Here is a 22,619-nt window from a genome sequence, read left to right as displayed (position 1 = left end):
CTGCCTCAAGTTTGACTCTGTTATTTTATACTGATAGAGGAGATGTATTGGAGATAGAGAATTAAAGGGTCATATCTCCTGCCACAATTTTTTTCTATAATAATTTGCAACATGTGGTCCAAGTTAATTTGCTCCTAGTTTCTTTTTGCGGCAAACTTTTATTTAGTTGTATGAAATGTTGAATCAAGAGATTTTCCATTATTAGAGATAAGAAATTTGACCATGGCAATGGTAGATACTGTGGAATTAAGTACCTCATAAAGAATCATACTGCAAAAATTATAATACAGTGAGGAAAAAACCTGATATTCACTATAATTTTAAGTGAAGACTGGGTAGTTGTATTGCTTTTGAGCCCTCCTGTCACTTAAATTACTCACAGTTGTTTTATTTTGTGGTTGGTCTTCCAAAATTATAATAAGTGGACTTTTTTGAATGACCTTTTGTAGAAATAGAACTTTCAACCCTTTAAACAATGCTTGATACTTGTCATACATGTTACGTGGAACCTAGCAGAACCATGCATGAGGATGCACAGGGTTTTTAAACAGTAGCTTTATTTACCCACTGAGCTGAAAGGACAGCCCTGGGTCCAACTACAGGTGTTTAAATGTGTGTTCTGCTTGAATGTGAAGCAGTTTCCCCCCTCAACTCCTACACACTGACCATGTGTGTGGAATGAGACAGTTATCCAGACATTTTGCTCAAAAAATATGTTCAGTTAAATGTTAATCCTTGTTTAATTAAATGGTGTTACCCTTTTGTATCAAACCAGCCACAACAAGTGAGATTCAAATCACAACTTTCTGAAACAGTGGTAAGTAGTATAGGAGTACCCCAAGGATGTGTCAGCTCGCCCTTTTTGTTTACTTTGTATACAAATGATTGTGTCAGCTCCCAACCTATTCAGTTTGTGGTGAAATTCTCAGATGATAATGTTATTTTCTATCTACCTACAAGTAACTCAAACACTGTCAGCTATAAAGCTGAAGTTGACAGGTGGAGTGGTGTGATGAGCATCACCTACACATCAATACGGAAAACTGTAGAAATAATGATTTATCCCAGATTAATTGGAGACCAGAGTCTTGTTGCCATACATGGCCATGACCTCAGATGGGTCTCTTCTTTAAAATACTTCGGAGTTCACATTGATAATGAGCTTAGCTTAAATGTTTGCATGAGAATACATCAGCGCCTCCATATTATGTTCAATATTATTGTAAAATATTGTAAAATATCTTTACAGAGCAACCCCAAAGAATATTTTGAGCAGTCCACTCTTCTGCAGGCCAATAGGATTTTATCTGACCCCTCTCATGTGTTGTATTTTGAGTATGTATTAATGAACTCTGGAAAGAGTTAATTTAAACAACCATTATAAACATTCATTCTTACCGCTGTCAGTTAAACTTATTAACGGGCAGCTCAAGGGGACCAGCAGACATCAGGCAGACAGCAGGGGGTGCTCTTCAATAACTGCAGGCTCCACTAATAGCCTGTAAGTCTGTGGAAGGTGTGATGTGTTGTTGTCTGTGTTTATGAACTGAGATGTGTATGTCTTTGACAAGTACGACTGAAATCTAGGAAATTTCTTAACAGTGTGAATGTTCTGTAAACAAACTGCTTAGTTGTTTTATCTCAGGCAAATGTTATGCCTTTATTTGAAGCAGCACCCTTAATCCAAAACGAATTTCTCCCATGGGAGACAATAAAGGAACCTTAACCTTAACAAAGGAGATTGTGTCTGTACTTTGTTACAGTCGATCCATTCACACCATTTACTTAAGTCAGACATACATTCAATTCAATTCAGTTTTATTTGTATAGCGCCAAATTATAATATCAAGACCTTAAAACTTTTAGTGAAACCCAAGAGTTCCCTCAATGAGCAAGCACTTAAGCGACTGTGGAGAGAAAAAACTCCCCCACAAAATCAGCTCTGACTAGTTGTTATAATGAAAACAATAAGAGTGCTAATTATGGATGTAAAGATGTTACTAATGATAGCAGCAACAATTAATATAATAATAATAATGAAAATAATTGTTGTCTGAATCCTGCAGAAAACAACAATAATAACAGACATACACGTACATGCCCATATAACATATCCATAAGTCCCATAACAGGATTAAGCTAGAATGTTCAGTTTTATTCTATTATACTGCAAATGATTTAATTAACTAGGCCTAACCAATCTAGGCCTCCTCTAGAAAACAATGTACTGTCAAAAGTGCTCATACTGGATCTTCTGTATGCAAATACAAGAAGAAGCCTTCAGGTCTGGGGACAGAGAGGAACTGAGGGCCATACAACATGACCTAAGGGGAAAGCTGAGGGAGTGAGCCTTCATCAGAAGAAGATATCGGTGCTGTGGAAAACATTCTGCCTGGTCCCCAAGAAGATGAGTCTATCTGGCCTCAATGACTATCGACCTGTTGCCCTCACATCTCATTTGATGAAGGTACTGGAGAGGGTGGTCCTGGCCCACCTCAGACCACATGTGAAATCATTGCTGGACCCTCTACAGTTCGCCAACCTCATCTAGGAGTAGATGATGCAATTATCTACCTGCTGCAGTGAGCATCTGGATCAAACACATCTGGATCAAACTAGTCGCACAGTGAGAATCAAATTCTTTGATTTCTCCAGTGCTTTTAACTCCATCCAGCCAGTGCTTATGAGGGAAAGCCGCAAACTATCTGCCTGTCAGTGACTACCTGACAGGCAGAGTTCAGTTTGTCCGTCTGGGTAAAGTTCTGTCTGAAATGGTGGGGACTGCTACAGGAGCTCCACAGAGGACTGTACTGTCCCCCTTCCTCTTCACAGTGTACACCTCTAACTTTCAGTACAACTCAGAGTCATGCCACTTGCAGAAGTTCTCTGATGACTCTGCAGTGGTTGGGTCTATAAGTGATGGGAGGGAGGATGTTGGCACAGTAGAGGATTACTACTAGGCGTCCACATCGACAACGGACTGAATTGGAAAACCAACACTGATGCCGTGTACATGAAAGGGATGAGCAGACTCTATTTCCTGAGGAAGCTGAGATGTTTCAACATGTGAATGTTTTGCACAACATGTTGGACATCTTCTATCAGTCTGTTGTAGCCAGTGCACTGTACTTGCTTTTGTCTGCTGGGGGAGCAACATTGGAGCCGGTGACACCAACGGACTTACAAACTTATTAAGAAGGCTAGCTCCATCACTGGCTGCAAACCAGACTATTTTGAAGGGGTGGTGGAGAGGAGGGCAGTGTACAAACTGTTATCCATCATGGACAATCACCAGCACCCTCACTACCACCTAGTGGACTGCCGCAAGGACAGATATTGGAAATCATTCCTGCCCACAGCAATAACACTGTACAACTCCTCACCTCACCTGTCAAAAAGTGAACTCTCAAAACCATGAGCTCTATAGATTCTGTCCACACCAAAACTGTGATTACTCCTGCAATAACTGTGAATCTTTTTGCATATCTTATATTCATATTTATTTTAGTCATATTCGTGATTGTCCATGATGTGAACCCTCAAAACAATGAGCCCTATAGTTTCTGTCCACACCAAATAATAACAACAACCACAACAATAATAATAATTGTTTTTTCTTTTTATTTAGGAAAACATTGTGATTCCAATCAACTTTTTATTTTACAGCAAGGACAATGTCTATATCTTATACTTTTTGAAAGGAGGAAAGAGTTAAGATTCATAAAAGATTACTTTAATTTGGTAAAATACTGTGGTAAATGGTAAATTCTAGTCTTGATTCCCACTAAAAAGCGCTTCACAGTACAGTGTTGGGATTATTCTACATTAAACGTGGCACCATTAAATGGTGTGCCTATGGATATTCAATAGATTTGGCTATCAGAAAAATATTTTATATTAATATAAAAAATATTACTATAAAAGCTACCTCGGGGCACCACCCTTCAAAGGAAGGGAAAAGATAGCCAATTTATTGATTAAGTCTCATGAAATTACTAACTACAAATTTGGAAATCTAATTAATAATTAAATTAATAACTTTAACCAAAATTACCACATCAGTAGCAAGTTCTTGACAGTGTAGATGTTGGTAAAATTCACACTAATGCAACATTAATGACGCATATGTGTTAAAGAAAAACATCTATTATGAAAATAATAAATGTAAAACACACAAACTAATTAAAAGTACTTACTATACACAGATGTGTATGTGAGTGTACGTGTGTGTGTGTGTGAGAGAATGTGCTTTTTAAATGGCGGCTGGCCACTATGAAACAAAGGACCACATGGAGGTACCCACTCCTCCTCCAGGTTTGCCTGGTGACCTCATGGGTCATGGGACACACGGTGACCAATAGTGGTTGAAGGTTGTGTCCAGGAGTAGGTGTAACACCTAGGTGTGAAGATGAAGCACCCTTGGAGACTTCTGGAAGCTCTCCTTTGTCTTCAGGACAAAAGAGACTTGTTATCGCAAGCTTGTAGGCCCAACTATTGTTCACAAATAGTAGGTCCCAACAACAGTTTTGCCATCCACCCATTCACACACACATTTATACAGTGCTTCGATGTGCAGCACCAACTCATCATACACCCCTCATATACTGCCAGCACAGTGTTCAAGGGCAATTTGGGTTTCAGTATCTTGCCCAAGGACACTTTGAGCGGGGAAAACAGGGATCAAACCACTGACCTTGTGGTTAGTGGACGATCCGCTCTACCCTTTAGTGGTTTTACTGAGCTCCAGTAAGCTCCAGTATGAAGCAGCTGTGCAATGACCTTACACACGGACACTGTCATTGATCACATCAGTTCCATTTCAGCCATTTTACAACCCGATAACTAGGATTGAACAGTCAAAACACCCTTGCATCGCGCTATCTGGGAAACTTTGTCAGACACTAAACAAAATTGAGCTTTAAATTTGGATCTGAATGCATAGCTGCGTGCCGACTACAATTGACCACACTGGGAGTTGATGGTAGACTCAACCATAGATTCCCACATGCAAAATGTAGCACACATCATTTTTAGATTATCATCCACCCAAATTGTAGAGGCCTTTACATTTGAAGAAGAAAAGTGGATGTCTACATGAATAAAAGTCTTGCTCATACTCCGTTCAGCTGCCTGTTAGAGGCCTTCCTAAGTTTCCAGGGATGCGACAAGCCAAGTAGAGGCACTGGGAAATGCACACAGGATGAGGAGTAGAGTTCCATCCCACCTACGATGTTGTGCCCTCACTGGGCCCAAGAGCCCTCTATAGCCACATTTATCCTATTACATCAATCTACTGGGATCCACTTTATGCAGTCACAGTCGGAAAATATGCAGAAGGATGGAATTGACAAGTTGCCACAGTTGTGGTGCATATCATGTCCATGAATATAATCCCCATTGATTTGAGTTGCCAAACATCTCAGACCGGCTTAATACCTTTATATCAAATCCCTCTAAAAGCATATAATTTTCAGTGATTGCTCACACTTGTGGTCTACTTACATTCACATTGACAACCAAGCAATGGCATGACTCCATAGAACGCACACTGTCTCTCTAGTGTTTCCTTGTGTTGCCAGTTTATTTGTTCTGCACAGCTCTAAGTGGTGGCTGTGGAAAAGGGAGGAATCAAAGAGTCATTCTCAGACTATGTGTAAAGATAGTATTGAACTTTTTTCAGCATGTTCCACTGCTGAGTGGGAAAATCTAGCCTTTTCAGCTTGCAAGGTCAGAGTTGAGAAACTGCAGACCATTTAACATCATCTATTTAAATGACCAATTGACATCAAAGCTGTACATTTTGGAGGAATCTCTTTGAGCTTATGACTTAGTGAGATTGATATACTGAACCTCTAAGAACCAGTCAGTGACTGTGATATGGTATTCTCTGTTGAAATACTATTACTTCACTGTTTTCGTTTGAAATTAATAGCAATGAATTAAACAAAAAAGTTTGGGGCCAGAAGTGTTTAAAATTAATAACTAACACATTCAACAAGAAATTGTTCAAAATAATAAATAAAGTCAATATACAATAAGGGCACAATTGTACAGTTTCAAACTCATTTTTAAAAATCCTTTTTCTTTTTTTTTTCTCTGTTGGTCAAGAACAGGACAGAGACTGGCTGTATAGTTTCAGGTGTGAACACCTGTTGTTTTTGATTGGTCGACAAAAATTAAAATGATTGATCACTGATTTTTTACTATCTTGTTTAATTTTGAACAGATATTGTTAAGAATTATTTTACTTTTAATTCTTTTAGGACTAAGAAGGACTGACATAAAAGCAGCTGCTGAAAAACTGTATTCTTTTGAGTAAAGATCAAAGTTGAAACATGAATAACTATGTGGTATATTTAGATTTGTTCACTTAATAACACTAGAAGATAGCAGAATGTAGTAATAAGTTACAAATGTTTTTAACTGATTTATTTTAACACACTCTACAACTATATTTATAATGCATCAATTAATATATACTACGTAAGCCATTACAAGACATGGCATGAGCATAATATTATATTCAATTTTATATTATTTTTCATCTTACATTTTGGTGTGCATATTTTAACATTTCAATGTTATAAATGATAGCATACTGTAAGTAGAGAGAGAGAGAGAGAGAGAGAGAGAGAGAGAGAGAGAGAGAGAGTCCAAAAAACCTGAAAACTGACAACAGTGTTGTCTGTAATCGGTCATTTCAGACCAGACCAGACACTGTGGGTACAAAACCCTTGTGTATATAAATGGTCTGTATTTACATCGCACATTTCTAGTCTTGATGATCACTAAAAGCATGTTACATTACAGTTTTACCATTCACCCATACACACACACATTATTACAGTGCATCTATGTGCAGCCCTTTGTTTATCACACATCACTCCTACACTGCTAGGGGCACTTTGGGGTTCAGTATCTTGCCCAAGGACACTTTAGCATGTAGAATGGGGGAGACGGGGATTGAATTGCTGACCTTCTGTTAAGTGGACGACCCGCTCTGAGCCACCACAATGTCAGATCACGTCATTAAAAATGCAGCCTTCTATTTGGAAAAGAAGTTGTTCTTCTTTCAAAAGTTACATTCACTTTTTTCAATTTAAAGTTATAACTTATCTTAAATAACTTATAGATTGTGTAATACTGTTGTAAATTTCTTGTGCAACATTGCGGTATCTTTCACTAGCACTTATGATAATCTCAAAGAACAATGAACTTTTCATTGGTCTGGTGGGTTTGGAGGGTGGCGGCTGACTGCTTAGGGCCCCATAAGAAGTGCCAGCCCTAGTTGTATCTATGGTCTTGGCTTTAAACCACAAGTAGTAAATACGTACTTTTCATTGCCACTTTGACTCCTACTGACCATTCAGTGACCAAATGAAGGTAACCTGATCTATTTCTCTCTGAGCACATGCATCAGCACCACCAGTCCATAACAAGCACTTAGTAACAGTATCAGTGTGTGATGCCTAGAAGTACTGCACACATTCAACAAAACTCTACTGATTGTGACTTGACACACATTTATTTGTGTTTTATCACTTTCAGATTTGGAAATGGAGTAAATCCTTAGTTCCTGGACAGATGCAAATGAACATTCAGATTTATTACAAAGTTATGTGTGGTGTAAAAAGGAAAAACATTTCTCGTTCATTAAACAATATTATAGGTGAGTAAACTGAAATCACAGTGGTGTCATATAGCTATTTTACAATTAATTGGCTTTGGAAAATACTGACAAGTGATGTATAAAATATTCAGTATACCTTTTATTTCACAGGAGACACAACATTAATTGCATTATTTTGAGATTCTGGTGAAAGCTCACTTTGACCTCAGACAGACAAAGGACAAATGTTGCAGAGTTTAACTTGTGAGTCTGCAGCTAACAAGACATGTGAAAAGGTCTCCCAGTTCTTGAACCTCCTATTTGCTTGTAGATATATGTTTTCTTACCATCATATTAAACAGCTACGTTTAGAGGAGAACTTGTAATTAGATGTCTCATTTTTTAAAATAAAGGCTTGCCTCTTAACTAATTACCCAATGATTAATTAATCAATTTCTCCTACTGCTGAGGCTGGTTTTATGGCTGGATTACTAGTAGAGAGGGGGGTTAGAATGGCTTCAAGGATAGTAAATTCAATGGCAGGCGTGCTGCTCCACCTCCCATTACATCATTCTACCCACATGCTGAGCTGGGATTTGGTAATGTCACTCAGTTTACTCAGTTTCCAAGTCATTATTTTTCCTATGAGTAGCCCTTTTGTTTGTCTACATTATTTTGAATATCACTGACAGTTTTATATCAACTCTTAAACTCAATTACCCTAATGTTTCTCACATTCTATGGTGCTGCTGCAAGATCCCAAAAAGTTTTCGATATTTTGTTTGCTTTGCAGAGCCTAATTATAAATGCACCATCACCTTTTACAGGACCCTTGATTGTAAACCAATTTCTTTGTAAGAACCCGAAGATGTAATTTCACAGAGCAACAACTTCCCCTTCTTGATAATTGTTTGCCTCCAGATGATCCATAGTGAAGTTATATAGCTCAGATGTATATGAAGAACATTAAATTAGTGTCACTAAAGTATTGTGACCTGCCCCCAGGGGTAGTCCAAAAGCAGAAGGATTGGTTCACATGGGGGATTTGGCTCAAATTATCTGACTGTCTTGATGACTTTGGATGTCAAACTGATAAGATACTGGGACAGTATCTACACAACAACCAATAATACAGCATAATCAAGCAAAGCATGGGTAAAAACATAACAAACCTTTTATTTATTACCTCATCTTAGTTAATTGTTGAATTCTGCAGGGGCATATATTTTGAGTGAAAGCATCAGGGTCATGCTATAAATTCTATGAGTTGAGGAGGAGAAAGAAAAGATTGAACGTCCAAGTTCAGTGAGAGTGCAGGCTGAAGCAGGGGCCGGCAGCCAGCTCTGGGTTTCATCTGATTTGCAGTGGCAATAAAAAAAAGTCAGTAGGCCACATGCCGGTCATTTCAGATGTATTTTGGCTTGAAAATTGGATTAATGTGCTAAAGTGTGATTAGATTGGTTAAACACAATTAATTGGAGCAGACTCCAGTCACCTGGGGAGCTAGGAGGTGGAGATCGTGGTGGTGTGTTTGTGTGTGTGTGTGTGTGTGTGTGTGTGTGTGTGTGTGCGAGAGCACGTGTGTCAGAGTGTTTCTGGACAGATTTCAACTGAACCAAGTGAACAAAGTGTGCTAACTGTCCAGATTTTCCATGTCCCTACTCCTGTATATGTGTGTGTTGAATTGATGTGTATGCGTGAGGGTGTGGGTTCATGTGCACACAAGTGCCTTTACTCTTTGCATTTTCTCATAGCCAGCTTGTCTCAGAGCAGATTGAACACAGCTGAGAATGTTGGTCTAGGCCTGCAGCACTCCCTCCTGGGGGAATAAGCAGGAACCACAAGGTTGGACTTGGCTTGCCCTTCGACGGCTGAAAACTGCCATGCACCCAGGGCAAGGGTCCAGGTGGATCGGCTGGGGAGAGGAGAGTAATTTGGGAGTTATTTAAAATGATCTATTAAACCCCTGAACTTTAATCAGAGTTGCTACTATACTGACAGCCACGATTTACCTACAAATGAGGATGGGAGGGGAGGAATAGGCTCAAAATGGGACCACTTCATGAATTATTTTCATGGGCACTGGGGTTGGGGTGCTAACATTGATCAGGCCAGAGTAAAAAAAAACAATAGTTCTTAAGAAATCTGCATTTCTTTCCAAATTCAACAGCTCAATAGCATCCATGTCCGGCTGTTAACAAAAATTTTCTTTATTATCCTCATCAGCATGTGTAGGCTGAGAGAGGGCTCTGTGGGGTGACTAGGCAACCTTGGTCATGTCAGTGAGACCCAGAGAAACTCACACAGAGAGCAGACTCTACTTGTTTGAGTTATGTGTAAATGCAGCCAGACTCTGACAGACACCCAAAGTCAAACTGGTTTATGGAGGGCCGACATAGCCAGAAAGCAGAACCAAGCTTTCACAGGTCATTACCACTGCCTGGTCAGTTACTGGGGTAATTGAAAAACCACAGGAGTGTGATGTAACCCACTGCCAGATTACAGTCATGTGCACACATAAATATACAATCATCCCAGTATAAGGTCCAGGACAAACTGGTAAACACATGATTATGAACATGGTGAACTATGTGCAGGTCAATGCAAGTACTCTCTACTGTGCACTGTACTTAGATATTAAAAGACGGTGTTACCTGTGCTGTCTTCATGTAACTCAGAGCCCCACTTACATATGGGAGAATGGTCTTTGTTGAATACAGCCAGTGTTGTGCCAGTTTACACTTTAAAATAACTTGTTCAAACTTGAGTTAATTCGTATGAAAATTAACTAGTTCACGTTCATACTTCATTTTTTAGTGGCGTTCAATCCAGCGAGACGTCATCATTTGTAAACTGATTCGTTCAGTTCAGCGTTCACAGAAAAAATGAACGCGGTCATGCGTAACACTGATTACAGCTCAGCGTTCAACACCATTATTCCCTCGAAACTCGTCTCGAAGCTCATTGATTATGGCCTGGAGCTCCATCTGCAGCTGGATATATGACTTCCTGACAAGCAGGCCTCAGGTGGTGAGAATTAGCAGTCACATCTCCTCCCAGCTAATCCTCAACAAGGGCACACCTCAGGGCTTTGTGCTCAGCCCCCTCCTGTATTCCATATTCACCCACGACTGCACAGCCAAGCACAGATCTATCACCATCATTAAGCTTGCAGACGAAATGACAATCCTGGGCCTCATCACAAACAACGACGAGACGGCTTGTAGTCAACTCATGACTAACAACCCTCTGCACATCTTTCCTCCAGGTCCCACCCACATGATCCCTAACTGGATTCTCAGTAAAGTTTGGCGGGAGCAAGGTACTGAGCTGGAGAAGAGGTTCTCAGACTTAATATTGTATATTAATACAACCCCATATCAGAAAGAGTTGGGACTGTATGTTACATTTAAAATTAAAACTGAGAACAGTGATTTAATATATGACCTTTGACCTGTATTACAATAAAAACAATACAAAAGCACATTATTTGATGTTTGACCTCATGAATTGTATTGTTTTTTCAAAATAAACACTTGGGACAGTAAAGCATTTACCCCTTTGTTAATATATGTAATGGATGAAATATCCAAATTCCTTCCTATCCTTCTTTGAGGAAAACTGTTTTTAAACATTTCAATAATTTTCTCACACATTTGTTGGCAAACTGGCGATCCTCGGCCCATCTTTGCTCCTAACAAGCTAGGCCTTTCCCGGATGCTGCTTTTGTACCGAATCATGATTACAATAACCTGTTGACATCACCTATTTTAAATCACTTAATTTTTTAATCTTTGTACCTCATTACTAGCCCTAAATTGCCCCATCCAAACTTTTTTGCCTGAATGGCAGGAATGGGTGTGTATTTACAAATAAAATAAGTAACTCTGATCCAATGAGACTTTTTCCTCTGCTTAAGACATTTTGTTTTGTCCAATTAGGATGATATCTTCGCTTCTCACATGTTGACATCCCGAGAGTGGAATAAATGATCTTGGCTTTGGTAACATGTTAAGAGTCAACTTTAGTGACTGTCAGTGGTGTTTAATGACAACCAAGTTAATCTCAATGCACCGCAGCCAAGTATTGAGCCTCAATATTGTTGCCCTGTTCAATCCAAGCATCTCCGGTTGATAGTCAAACAACTCTTGACCATTTTTTCTTAGCTGATACTGTTGCTAACAACTAGAATACCTATCCAACTCACTGAAAATCATCCTCTATCTATTGACAAAATTTGCCTAAATTAAATAAAGAAACTAATTCATTTTTATCTGTAGTGGTATATTGCCACCCAGACAAAGTGAAAAAAGCACATTTACAAAAAAAATACAGCAAAGAAATAAAAATACAATAGGAGCAAGACATCAAAATAAATAGTTGTATAAGCAAGCATCTTCAGCATTGTTATGTTTACATATTTACATGCTCTCACATCCTACAGCTTGTACAGTTTGGGCGATGTTGCACTCTAATCAGACATAATCTGTAATGGTTGTTAAGCTATCACAGTAGATAAGAAAAGGCATTCAGACCCTCCTGAACTTATCCATGTTCCCCCTCAGGGGGGGTCAATTGGGCGAAGTAGGCAGTTAATGGTTGTGAATAGCTTTCTGGGATGGTTTTGCTGGTTGCCAATGAGGGAGGAGTGTACTGTGTCTTGGTGTGTGAGATCACCTCCTTGTATGAACGCAAATGGTCTCTTTAGGCCTCCAGGTGGACATTGAGGCCAGATCTTTTATAGAGCCGCCCTGGCGTGAAGTTCAGCTGTGAACCAGGGGGCTGGGCAGGTGAAGGAGACAGTTCAGGTTTAGAGGGTGGCGAGAGAGAGTCAAGACTGAGGGATAGAGCAGTGTTGTAGTGGGCGACCAGGCCATCAACCATGGTGATGGGGGGTAGTTTTTTCTTACTATTGTTGAGGGTTAAGGACAGAGGATGTCACACCTTGAGACAAAGTGTGATTTGTGAATATGGGCTATACAAATAAAATTGGATTGATTGATTGATGATCGATCTTTGTGATGGTACCCTTGAGATTAGGAACAATGGCTAAGAGATTATCTATTGGTGTCTCTGGAAAAGGATGGTAACCCTTCTGTACTTAGTGCCTGATCTGCAAGTAGCAATAAAAGTGGGAGCGGGGTAGGTTAAATTTTTCTACCACTTGATTGAATGATGCAAACACTACATCAAAATATAAATCCTTTATGACTAAACTACCATTACTATGCCATGCACAAAAAGAAAGATCCAACTTTGCTGGTGTGAAAAGGTGGTCCTCCAACCAGAAGGTCGGCAGTTCGATCCCAGTCTTCCCCATCTGCATGCCAAAGTTTCCTTGGGCAAGATGCTGAATTGCCCCTCATAGAAAAAAAAGTGCTGCTAATAGATGCACTGTATAAATGTATGCGTGAATGTGTGACTGGCAAACTGCACTGTAAAGTGCTTTGAGTGGTCATCAAGACTAGAAAAGCTCTATATAAATACAAACCATTTACCATTAAAGAGGCTTTTTGTATATCAAAATACTTCCTCAGTTGAGACCATGATCTGATTGTGTAACTGGATTGCTGCAATATGTACCAGTTACCAATGGCAGTGGAGAGTTGACTAAGGAGTGAATAGGTAGGTCATTTGGTTCCGTCTTCCCCTATTCAGGTGGATATTCAAGTGAGCTGCCTTGGACTAGCACGACAACCTTCTGAATGTTACAGGTCCAGTAGTAATAGAGGAGGTTGGGCATAACCATCCCTCCCAATGTTTTGGGTCTTTGTAAAAAGGCCTTATGTACAACGGCTCAAACGGCTAAGGGAACACTTAAATGACACATAAGATCTTGATGAACAAATGATTTTTAAGTTAAAAGTCTTTACTGATGTACATTGTATAATTTGTTGATAACAAAATGACGTAACAACGGTTAATGGAAATCAAATCATCAACCCATTGAGGGCTGGATTCAAAACCACACAGAAAATAAAAGCATAAATTTCATCACATTATGTGACTCAGTAGTGTGTATTGACCCTGCGTGCCTGTATGCACTCCTGACAACGTCTGGGCATGCTCCTGATCAGTCGGCAGATGGTGTCCTTGGGGATCTCTTCCCAGACCTGGATCAGGGTAGCAGTGAGCTCCTGGACAGTCTGTAGCGGCACTTGGCAGCATCGGATGCACTGATACATAAGGAGGTCAGGGGAACGTGAGGGCCAGGCAATGGCATCAATGCCTTGGTCATCAAGGAACTGCCTACACACTCTGGCCACATGACCCTGGGCATTGTGCTGCACTAGAAGGAACCCATGGCCCACTGCACCAGCATAAGGTCTGACAATCGCTTTGAGGATTACATCCCGCTATCAAACAGCAGTCAGAATTTCTTTGAGCAGTGGCTGCCATCTCAGATAAAGTTAAAAAAAATCCTGTCGAGGAACACAAACAGTTTTTTGGGCATGAGTATGGGTATGTTCTGAAAAAGATACAGGAATTTAAGAAAAATTATAATTTTAAGTAGGTTGATACACCCAGCCATCAATAGTGATAGTGTACATCAACGTTCCATATCTTTTTTTCAATTGTTAATTAGAGGCAAGAAATTTAGTTTGTATAGAAGAAGATAGGAGGGAGGAACTGCAATCCCCAAGTATTTCAAGTGTGAAGTCATTCTGTTAAAGGGAAACATAGAAGCAGGAAGATTGAGAGCTGCAGGGATAGTAGGGAAATTTTTACTTTTATGCAAGTTCAGGCTATAGCCGTAGAGTGTTCCAAATTGTTCCAGCTTGGATAAAATAGGTGGATGAGACAATGCTGGGTCAGTTATATAAAGGAGGAGGTCATCTGCATATAATGACACCGTATGAACCCTTTTGCCTCATGATATCTTCTTGAAGGAACCCTATTGTCTTGGGGACAGGGGGCATCTCTGTCTTGTTATCTCCATTTTCGAGCAAAGACTTTTGTGCAAAGACTTGAGAAAAGTCATTGCACACCATCTCGATGGAGCTGCAGTTTTTGGTCTATTTTTGTGCATGTGTGCGCAACGCTGTGGGAGGAGTAGCATCCCAAAAATCCATAAAATTCCTCCTATAACATCAGGGGGCTTGTATTTTCACAATCCGGCCTCTATTCTGGCTTCCTGGTAAGGTCCTATAACCATCATGGGGCTTTCATTTTGAAAATCCCGACTCTATTTGGGCTTACTTTAAGCTCCTGTTAAAATATGGTGGCTTTTAGTTTGAAAATCCAGCCAAAATTCTGGCTTCTTGGTAAGGTCCAATAACCATCTGGGGGCTTTCATTTCTAAACTCCAGCCTCTATATGGGCTTCCTGGTAAGGTCCTATAACCATCTGGGGGCTTTTAGTTTGAGATGTACTAGGTGTGTTAGTGTGCACCACGCAAAAGTGTAGTGTCATTTTGGTGAGGACTGACTGCGTGGGTCTCAGAGAGAGAGAGGGGCTGTCACAGGTTAAATCTGTAAATTATCTATCTCCAGTTACAATTTTTTTTTTATTTCATAGGATGAACTTACTTAAAGGGAAGGATAAAAGTAATAAAACTAGGTCTTGTTATCACGCCGCTTACACACCCAGTACATCTCAATCTCTCCCCGTTTTCAAATGTGCCAGGCGCAGTCACCATAATACCAAATGTGTACAGACACGCTCTCTGTGCATTGGACATTTAACCGCACTTTGCACAGTGCGCCTTGCCGCAAGAAAATTAGGCCCTATGTTTTCATTGACTAGTAATTGCAAATTGCACAAAAAGTGCTGGCCTCAATGATGCGCCCATCCGTGCTGAATAAGCGCTCGCACGCAGTGCTCGTAGAAGGAATGAACAAGTTTCTCTTTGTTTGTCCTTTACAATTAAAAAAATGAATGATGTATGATGCCTATTTCACTCACCCGAACCCATCTGTTATTAATCAGAAATGTAAATTTTTACGACCCTACCCACCTGACCTGCGAATCAACAGCGAGTCCGCAGGTATAACTGCGGTACGCGCATCACTAGCATGTACCTCTTTCTGTGTATCTCTGTCACATTGTTGTGGGAACTGCTGACTTCTAACCGCTAACTGCTGCTTTTAAGGAGAGCTTTTAGCTGTGGAGGCAAGTCCTTTTACCTTTGTTACGGGATAATATAGCCACAATAAAATGGATTAAGGGCATTAGGGTAAGGCAAGAAAGACAAAAAAATCTAACTTGCACTAATCTCAGCATTCAAATCCAAATATCCACCATCTACTTGGCAAACACCTTCATAATAAAAGAGCCATGCTTCATGACAGTGTTAGCTGATATGACAAATTGCAACACAAACGAGAAAAGTGCCTGACATGTTTGTCAAATTTCCAGCAGGCATTGTCACCCACTCCATCTCCCGGGAATTTAGTTCAGACTCTAATATTGGAGGGCAGTTTGTGATTTATGCCCCTTTTTGTGAATAGAGGTGTTTCTCCCCATTAGATTTAGAATGTTCTGCAGTGTGTGAGAGAGCCAAACATTAGCGAGTTGCAGGTTTTTGGCAACCAGAAATACATGTAGTGGCTGTGCCCTGACAGCAGAGTAATACATTCTGCCAGGGGAATTCAGAGATGACAGGACCAAAAGGGAGCTTTTGCTGATGGCTGTCTGTAATTGCCCAAGGTCATGGCCATTGCTTCACTTCTGATGACCCAGACAGGCATTATTATTACAAGACAAGAATTTCAAACCCCTCATAAAAAGAACTATCAAGGGTATTTCTCCAAACTTTTAGCTCTGGAGGCCTGGATTTTGTAAAAATCAAGATCCCCCCCCCCCACACACACACACCACCAACCCCCGGTATATATACTTTTTTCCCAACCCCCTGTCATGTTTTTTACATAAATTCCAAACAATGGTACTTTTCATTTGAGTGAGAGCAGAGAAAGGCAAGACTCCCTTAGCATATGATGAAGAGTGAGGATCCATAACATTGACAGCACCTTAAACATATTAACGTATTTTTTCTGTGTGGGTTCCAAAGATAACCTGACTAATGAATGTTAATAGGTTGGAAAATATCTTTGCCTTTAATGCTAAAGCTATAATGTTTTTCTCCGTTATGTAGGTGTCAAAAAACATCAGGGTACTAAACCTGAAAGCATTTACTTTTTCACAGTGAATTAATACACATTGGCTGTTTGCTTATTGCCTCATAATCAGCTTTTGTAAGTGTAGGTTGAAGGGGAAAGTGAGCCTAACTATGCTAATTCTTAAAACATGTGAACAAGTCAAAATGTCCAAATGATTAGCGACTCTTAATGTGGGGTTTCAAAATTGCCATCAGGTACAAGTCAGCCTTCATGTAATTAATGCTCTCTTTAAATTACCTTCTCCCACTGTTCCCAATGCAACTGTGTACAGGTATGATTGGTGGACTACTACTGATAACCGTGCTTGTTGAAAAACTTTGGTTAAGGAGATAGAAAAATCCCAGTAGGAGCTATTTAATCTCTAGAACAGGGGTCTTCAATGTTAGCTTCAAATAATACACAGGTTCATATATTCATGTTTTTATTATTGTGTTGCTGAATGTGTGCATTGCTGACTAAAAGATAACGTCTTCTGCCTCCATTCATCCGCTCGCTACAATATGTTGGATTCATGTTAATTTGTATTTAAAGAGGTTTAAATTTGTGGAAAAAAATTCACGACCCCCCTGCAGTACCTCCGCGTACCCCCTAGGGGTCGCGGACCCCCTATTGAAGACCTCTGCTCTAGAATATTTGGAAAATACATGTAATCCCTTTTTTCCATGATGAAAAATTGATATAGCAGTTTTCTGGTTTATTGTCTACTTTCAAGTTACATTCACCGATTCACAAACACACTCATACAGTGCTACGATATGCTGTGCTTATTTTTCTATCAAACACTGCTGGTACATCCGTCCAGGGAAATTTGGTGTTCAGTAACTTGCCCAAGAACACAGGGATGCAGACTGGAGATGCCAGGGATTAAATCACCAACCCTTTTGGGTTAGTGTAAAACCAGATCTACCTTCTCAGCCAGAGATATCATTATGAAGCTAAAGCATAGCTGTGGTAGTGGGGCGTGGACAGCGTTGGCAGCAGGAGGGAGAGATCGGGGGTGTGGTTTAGGGAACAATGTGTGAGGTTTTTGTTTTTGTTTTTCTGTGTTCTCCTCTCCTTCTCTCTCCCTCCTCTGTTTCCTCTCCTCAGTGTGTGTGTGTGTGTGTGTGTGTGTGTAGTAAAGGGAGCGTGGATGGTCTCCCCGTGGCTGCAGTCGAGGCACACGCACTTCAATCTCCAGTTCATCAACCTGACAATAAAAGCCTGCCAGATAATTCCATCCCGACTTTAGTCCTTCTCATGCTCTTGCCTTTTTCTGGCGTGTTTTTCGCCTGCAAGATTTTTGTTGCTGCCAGTCTACAGCCTTGCTGTGTTTCTGCTCTTGTGTTTTATTTACCTGTTTTCTTCTCCCTTGTGTTCAGATTTCGCCAGTGTGCATCGCTGCTGTACCAGCTTCAGCGTTTTCCAGATTTCATGTGTTCCTCCGTGCGCTCAGTCATCGAGTTTTGCTGCCAGAAACTCCTCCTCAGAGCCAGCCTGCCCTCTACTCCACCTGTCGTTTTACCTGACAATCTGTCATTAAATACCATTTTTCACAGTTTTACACCTGCCTCAGTCTCTCTGCTTTGAGTTCCAGCCACAAAACGTAACACGATGCCAGGGAAGGAGTCTGATCATGCACAGGTTTTCTACGTTGGCTAATCGCTCTCTCCCCTTTATCAGCAGTAGCGTGCAGCGGGCGCAGGGCCGGACAAAGACACTGTCCCGGAGTCCTGTTACAATAACCAAATGCATAACTCTAATCTCAACACATGCTTCAATGAAAGGGATACAACTCAGGGTAATCTGACCTCTATATTTAGTTGGTGACCTTGAAATAGTATAGAATCATATATTTTCTTCTTTTTCCATGACACTTCAGGAATATAACTATAAGTATAAAATTCCAAAATGACTTGAGTTGGAGTTGCAGATTAGTGCTATACACTTTGTGCTCCTTTTAGATCAGTCATAAAGCCCAAACCCCATAAAGACTGTGTCTGCCCCACCCCTGATTAAATTATTTAAATCAAAAATATGCAGGGTTAGGGTTAGAGGAAAGAGGAATTCCGCATTAAAAAAGAAAATTACCACAACCTCTGCAAAAACACCACAACAATATAGCTGCAAGCGGCAATAAGCGGATTCTAGCCTTAACTCACTCAACAGTTATGGAGTACATAAAGTTGGCCTTGTGTGTCAAATTTCAAGTCAATCAGACTTAGGGTGTGAGGGGCGTGGCCATTCAAATCTTTTATTTTTGAGGCCTAATTAAAGCCACCATGGGTGATCTTTCAAAGAAAGTTGATGCACAACTCAGTTATTGTGCCAAGTTTCATGTTTCTAGCTCCTTCCAGCTCACAGGAATTTGAGCCGAAGTGGCAGACACCAAATAGTAATAGCAATAACAAACCGGAGCAAAAACAATAGGGTTCTTAACAAGATGCCGAAATGTGGAATCTTAAACGTAAAATCATTCCCATCCAAGGCTGTTTTAGTAAATTTATTAATCTCAGATTACAATATTTATTTACTTTCTTATTTACCTGGCTGCATCCTGAAGAATATGTCAGCGTGAATGAATCTGCTCCCCCTAGTCATTAAATACTCACATTCCTCGCTGCTATGGCCATGGAGGTTGAATTGCAGCTATTTTTAACTCCAGTTTATCAATTCATTCTAAACCTAAACTAACTCCTTTGAAAGCCTTCTTCTAAACAACTATCCTATTTTCTGTAGCTTACTGTACTACTGGGGTTTATTCTGATTCTGATCTTTTTGTCAAGCTTAGTCCTTAAATCAGATAAAGTAATTATTGTAGGTCATTTTAATATTCATGTGGACATTAATAATGATAGCCTATATTTATTTCAATATAAGACTCAATTGGTTTCAGTCAGAGTGTATACCAACCCAGTCATGTGTTGTTCTTTTATCATATGGCATCAAAATTGAAGATTTTATTGTCCTTCCACATAATCTGAATAATCATAATCCTCCTGTCAGATGGTAATTTAATAACCTTTAATGTCTTATTACCAGAGTACATGTCAATTATTAAAAACTCCTTATCTAGATGTCATTACAGGATTCATTATTGATACATTTTACAATTAAAAGCAAAATTCACCTGCCCTTAGTTAATGCTAAAGTATCTTCAACACATTCTCAGTTGCTCCTGAGAATCCTGTTATTTATTTAGACAGCACCTCTCAGATCAACCTTGATCAGCTAACCTGAATCATCTCATTGTCTAAACCAGAAACTTGTATTTTTGACCCAATTCCAACAAAGAAATTCAAAGAAATTCTTCCCACCAAAGTTAACTATATGCTTCCATTAGGAAACATTATCAGGAAACAATTCAATTTTGTAAATGTCAAAATATTTTTATTTTCGCTGCTATGCAGATACCCAGGTAAGCTCATCAATGAAACCATGACAAAGTAATCAATTAACCTAATTTCAAGCATGTTTTAAGGACATAAAAACCTTGATCACCTACAATTTTCTCCTATTGAACTCAGATAAAACAGAAGTTGTAATACTTGGCCCTTAACACCTCAGAAATACATTATCTAATGATTTAGCTATTCTGGATGGCATTGCACTTGCTTTCAGCAAAATCATCAGGAATCTGGGAGTTATCTTTCATCCAGATTTGTCCTTTGATTCTCATTTAAAAGTAATTTCAAGGACTGCCTTTTTTCACCAGCGTAACATTCTAAATGTCTTGTCTCAAAAAGATGCAGAAAAATGTGTCCATGCTTTTGTTACGTCCAGACTTGATTATTGTAGTTCCAGCAGTAAGTCTTTCAATACTCTGCAGCTTGTCCTGAAATGAACCAGGAAATGTGGTCATATTTCCCATGTATTAGATTCACTACACAGGCTTCCTGATAAATTTAATTTACAAAGCCCTTGTGTGGCAGTTGACCATGCCACGGGGCTCTCACCACAGCAGCCAGAGACAAACCATTCAGGTTTTAGCATCTTTATTAATATAAAACAAAACTCATAAACTCCAACTTAAAGTGCCAGCTAATTCAGCTGGCCCCTGGCTTTGCAGCTCAGCTTAATGTCTTGAGTGTCGCTCATGTGCTTCTCCGTGAGCTTTGCTCATGTCCCAAGTCTCTGAGTCTCTCCGAGTCTGTCTGAGTGTTCTCTCGAGGCAGCCCAGTCGCTGCCTTTTAAACGTGAGGATCACTCAGCTAACAGCTCTCACCTGTGCTGATTGATCCTCTGTGGTGTCTGGGTGCTCTCCCAACCCCCTCACCTCCACACCTTGATAATATGGCATCATCATACCTTAAAGAGCTCATAGTACCATATCATATCACGAGAGCACTCGTCTCCAAGAAATCAGGCTTTCTTTTGATCACTGAAGGTTCTAAAAGTAAAGTAGAAGCCAAAGCCTTCAGCTATCAAGGTCCTCTCCTGATGAACCATCTCCTAGTTTAAGAGTATGCTTAAAACCTTCCTTTCTGATAAAGCTTATAGTTAGATCTGGTTCAAGTCTGTCTTGGTCCAGCGATTATTTATGCTGCTAAAGGCCTAGAATGTCGGGGACACATGACACTCTCTTCGTCTTCATCACAGCAATGTCTCATCAATATTACTGACTTGACGTATTCCCTGGAGTAATTGACCCTTATTCACCAACATTTTATTTGAACCTGGCCCAGCATGTCTGATTCCGATGGTTCCCTTCAGGCTCAGGTCTAGTATCCACAGATGCTCAGCTGAGGATTCACCTGCAGTTCTGTGTTTCCAATGATGCACTGCTCCAGCTCAGATCACTCTGTGCACCTTCCTTTTCTTTTTCCTTCCCACTCTCTCTTCTGTGTTTGACAATATTCATTGAGACTTCAAATCAGAGATGAAAATGCTTACCTCAATTATGCAACTTTCTCCCGATACAGCTTTCACTGCACGTGTAACTGCATTCCATGTATCGTTTTTTGTGGTATTTACTACAAAATATAACAGATTTTTTGATGGTTTGACGGCGCCGTCGTTAGAATTACGTTCAATCATTCCTGGGTTCTTAAATGTTCTTTTCAGTTTCTGTGTGCAGTCTCATTCCCTTTTATGAGCATTGGCGGGGCATTTACCAATGCTAATTAGGAAAAACTGACACACGCTTTCAACCTACGACCACAATGCATTCATCAATATAAGAAAACAGATGCGAACAATGCATGAATCTGACAGAGGTTTCTTAGAAGAGATATTGGTGAATGAGGCCCATAGTGATTTATCATTTGCAGATCATGGATCATGACTGTGACGGTGGATGGTGGATCGTAGATTGCGATCATGGATGGTGATCGTGGTGGTAGCTGATCGTAGATCATGGTGGACGATCGTGATCGTAGATCGGGGTGATGATTACAACTTGATTGCTTAGATATACAATATAATATCACATATTCTACCATTACTGACAACACCTCTATCATTACAACTTCCATTACTGCTTCCTTCATCTCAGTCAGACATTTTCTTATGTCCAAATACTTTAAACATTGATACACCTCTCCCTTTATGTTTTTTCTAATCAATGTTGTAAATATGGTTATTTTGTTGATGTGGTCTGCTATGCCAGCATCTATTGCACTTCTCTCCCTCCTGGGAGAAGGATCTCTCACACAACTCAAGGAATTTATTTTTTCTTTGTTTAATATCGTGAGATAGGGCATTCGCCTAGGTGGAGGAATGCACTCTCTGAATGCCCTTGTAGCTCTTCATGTGTAGGCAAAAGGCTTGGTCTTCACTGGAGGAGTTGGCCCTTCTGAGTTGAGCTTTGGTGGCCTAAATTATCTGTAAAATGATAAATGGTCTGTACTGCACTTTTCTTGTCTTAATAACCACACAAAGAGTAAAGACTCAGAGAGAGTGGTTCTGGG

The sequence above is a fragment of the Hippoglossus stenolepis genome, chromosome 10 (assembly GCF_022539355.2).
Source record: "Hippoglossus stenolepis isolate QCI-W04-F060 chromosome 10, HSTE1.2, whole genome shotgun sequence".
Taxonomy (NCBI): domain Eukaryota; kingdom Metazoa; phylum Chordata; class Actinopteri; order Pleuronectiformes; family Pleuronectidae; genus Hippoglossus; species Hippoglossus stenolepis.
Note: the sequence above shows the minus strand (reverse complement) of the source record.